The following is a 3778-nucleotide window of genomic DNA, read 5'->3' on the forward strand; positions in this document are numbered from 1 at the left end:
GGTGGTGCCCGCTGGAAAGGTGTTGTGTGGAAAATTACCACAGAACGGTCTGAAAGAGGAGGGCTCCTTCTGCTAGTTTTGAGGCCCTACGGCACTCCCAGGGGATGGTCTCTAGCTTGCAGCAATCCTCCAGCTGGGATTACAGGTGTGATCGCCACACTCAGCTGAGACAGCAGTTTTTAATTGTCATTGTTACACTTATGTGCGTGTGTTTGTACCTGTGTGGAGGAAGCCAGAGGACGTCTGGCGGGAGTTGCTTGTCTCAGCCCACTTTGCGGGCCCTGGGGATTGAACTCTCGTTATTTGAGTTGGTGGTAAGCACCTGCACAGTTTCGTTTGATGATGGGATTTGACTATTTGTGGGGGTTCATATGTTTTGAGCACATCCTCCCTGTATCTCCCCATCTCCCTCTCTACCGAATAAATCCACGTGGGAAAGGAAGCAGAAAGATTTTAACGCCAAGGAAACCGCATCTTTTGGGTACATCAGGACTGATGCTCGGATGAACTCAGAGAGCCTGTGCCAGGCAGGCGGCAAAAACCTGTAAGCCACACAAAATCCCAGCCCCGAGAAGAAGGATACACAAAGCCCCACCCCTTACCTTGAAGCTATTTGCAACAGATACCTACTAGGAAAGGGAAGAATAAGTTTACTCCAAGGAAGTGTCACTGTCTGTCAGTCAACCTCAGGGTAGGCATCCATGTTTGTATGTTTGTGTGTGTGTGTGTGTTGTTTTTGTTTGGCTTGATTTGGATTTTTTTTTTCTTTTTGTTAGTTTGTTTTTCGTTTTCTCTATGTGTAGTTCTGGCTCTCCTGGAACTAGCTCTGTAGACCAGGCTGGCCTCGAACTCACATAGATTCGCCTGACTCTGCCTCCCAACTGCTGAGACTAAAGGCGTGCGCCACCACCGCCTGGCATACCGGTTTATTTTTTAATGCACTTAGGCCAATGAATAATTGTGTGGACAGGAGTGAAAAATGAAACAGTGATTCATATCGATGCACAAAATCAGATATTCACATAGGATCAATTGACTTTCCATTTACAATCTACTCATTTACAATAAGTAGAAAACGCCAGATGTGATGGGACACACCTTTGATCCTATCAATTGTGAGGCAGAGGCAGGCGGATCTCTATGAGTTCGAGACCAGCTGGGTCTACAGAGCGAGTTCCAGGACAGGCTCCAAAGCCACAGAGAAACCCTGTCTCGAAAAGAAAAAAAAAAGAAAAACAAATACAACAAATAAATAAATAAACAGGAACAAAGCACAGAACTGACCCGGCAGCACTCAGGAACTAAGTAGAAGCAGGAGACTCACTCAAGTTCAAGTCCAACATTATTGGCCAACCTTATCAGCACTGTGAGCTCCAAGTCGCGCCTATCTCAAAAGACCAAAGGAAATTAAGAAGACAAACAAAACAAAAACAGGTGGGGCTAGGGTATATTGCAGTGATAGAATGCATGTCAGGCATGCATATGGTTCTGGGTTCGATTCCCACCACTGGAAACAATAATTAACAACAATAGCAACAATAATGATAGAATCACCCAGACAACAAAAGGCAAAGCACCAAAAAGAAAAACATTCCCAAGGTTACTACTCTTTAGCATTTGTCTAGCAGGTTTTCAGACTTTTGCTGAACTCCCCCCCATTATAAAAATATCTGTATATATCATGTGAATATATATATATTCCATCCCCCAAACCACCACCACCCTCCCCGAGGAATCAACAAAGCTACTGAACTACACCCCAACCCCAACTCCATACTATTTCTTTTTTTTTTTTTTTTTTTTTTTTTTTTTTTTTTTTGTTTTTGTTTCTCGAGACAGGGTTTCTCTGTGGCTTTGGAGCCTGTCCTGGAACTCACTCTGTAGACCAGGCTGGTCTCAAACTCACAGAGATCCGCCTGCCTTTGCCTCCTGAGTGCTGGGACTAAAGGCTTGAGCCACCAATGCCTGGCTCACCTGATATTTTAATATCATATTTGGGGCAATAATGCTAATTTTTAGAGTGGCATGGCGTGCTATCTGCTCAGTTTGACCTCTTGGCTCTCAGGAGAGCAGACAGCACATGAGCCGAGGTTTGTTCAACGACAGAAATGTTCCAGAACCAGACCGTCCACAGCCATAGCTGCAGGCAGAGCTACGGAAGCCCACGGGCAGTGTCCTGAGAGCAACTGAGAAAGCAAATCTAAGAGGAAGCAGCTTGTTTAAGTATCTAGAGGTGAACTCTGGGAGTGGCCTGCTCATAGGTTTTGCTTTGCATGTGCAAGGCCTCGGGTTCAACTCCCGACACCAAAAACAAACAAACAATATAAAACAGGGTATAAATCCAGCACCAGAGAAGCTTAGGCAGAGCGATTGTAAACGTGGGGCCAGCAGGGAGGCTACAAAGTAAGGTGTGTGTATGTGTGCGTGCTTGAGTGCGTACATGTGTGTGCATGTATGTTCGTGGGTGTGGGTGGGTGTGTGTGATAACTGGTGGCTACCATAGCTCCTAAGTAGGGAATACTAATCCATTGCTCAATCAACGATTTACTGTCTGTTCAGACTTGGGATTCTCATCTCTAGAATCTGAAAAGTCTAAGATCTCAGGATCAAATGAAGACTAGTCAGTCACGCCTGTGATATCACAACTACCCTCTTCTTGTAGATGCCCATAAGTAGAGAGGGAAGTGTCGAATTTAAAGATCCCAGTGCTTCTGACCTAAAATCCTAGCACTTGGGAGATAGAGGTCATAGTTCAAAGCCAATGTCAGCAATGTGTGGAGTTCAAAGCAAGCCTGGGCTACATAAGACCAAAAAAAAAAACAAAAAAAAAAAAAAAAAAAAAAAAAAAAAAAAACCAAAAAAACCCACAAACAAACAAGTTTCTTGAGAGAAGGGCACTTGAGACAGAGGCAGGCAGACCTGGCCTAGGTAGCAAGACTGAGCCGCCCCAGCCCCACAGTTCACTTCTAGACTTGTAAACAAGTTATTTCAGTTTAGGTTTGTCTGTTTGTTTTGGTGTTTTGAAACAGTTTCTCTGTGTAACAGTTCCCTGGTGGTCCTGGAACTCGCTCTGTAGACCAGGCTGGCCTCAAACTCACAGACATCCACCTGCCTCTCTGCCTTTGCCTCCTGAGTGCTACAATCAAAAAGCATGCACCACCACCACCCAGCCCCTAGGTGTTTTGTATCCATGGGGCCACCAATAGCCAACCTGGATTAGCCATACTGTGTGTAAGAGAAGAAATTCCTGTCCGTTGAAGCAACTGTCATTTTGGGTGATCGCAATTCGTAGTTGAGATAGTGTACTCATTACGTTTTGCTAGGGAAGGATTGCTGCATTCCTCAGGAGTGTTTTAGGACAATCTTCATCCTAGATGGCATTATTATCCCCCAGAAGGACTATGTCCAGATTAGGGTCTGGGTATCTGTGTTCACTAAGAGCGCATTAATAAAATTGGGAAGACTGCTTTTTCCTTCTCCAAGCTCCTCCTTCAGGTGCCGATGGGGGGGGGGTGTTTACAGAAAAGAAAAGCCATCACATGCTTTCCACCTGCATGATTTCGGGGATTCTAAGACTAACAGAGCAGGAGGGCTCAGTCCTGTGGCAAAACCCAGAGAAGGAAAGGACTCCAATTGTTGGCTGCCCATCTCTCGGCAGCTGTTTCCTCCAATCTCACGCTCATCACCTTCCTCCTTCGAAATCGGAGGAACCAATGGCCTTTACAGGTCTAGGCTGGTCCCGAGACAGGAGAAAAGGGTTGGACACACTGCAATTTCA

At 45.4% G+C, this 3778-nt stretch overlaps 1 non-coding gene across 1 annotated transcript; it reads left to right on the forward strand.

Moving 5' to 3' along the window:
* Positions 1-1595: 1595 nt before the first annotated feature.
* LOC127221675 (U7 small nuclear RNA) lies at positions 1596-1655 on the forward strand. The gene has a single exon (XR_007834471.1). It is a non-coding gene; the product is annotated as a U7 small nuclear RNA (small nuclear RNA).
* The last annotated feature ends 2123 nt before the right edge of the window (positions 1656-3778 follow it).

Source organism: Phodopus roborovskii, unplaced genomic scaffold, assembly GCF_943737965.1.
Source record: "Phodopus roborovskii unplaced genomic scaffold, PHOROB, whole genome shotgun sequence".
NCBI classification, from domain to species: Eukaryota; Metazoa; Chordata; class Mammalia; order Rodentia; family Cricetidae; genus Phodopus; species Phodopus roborovskii.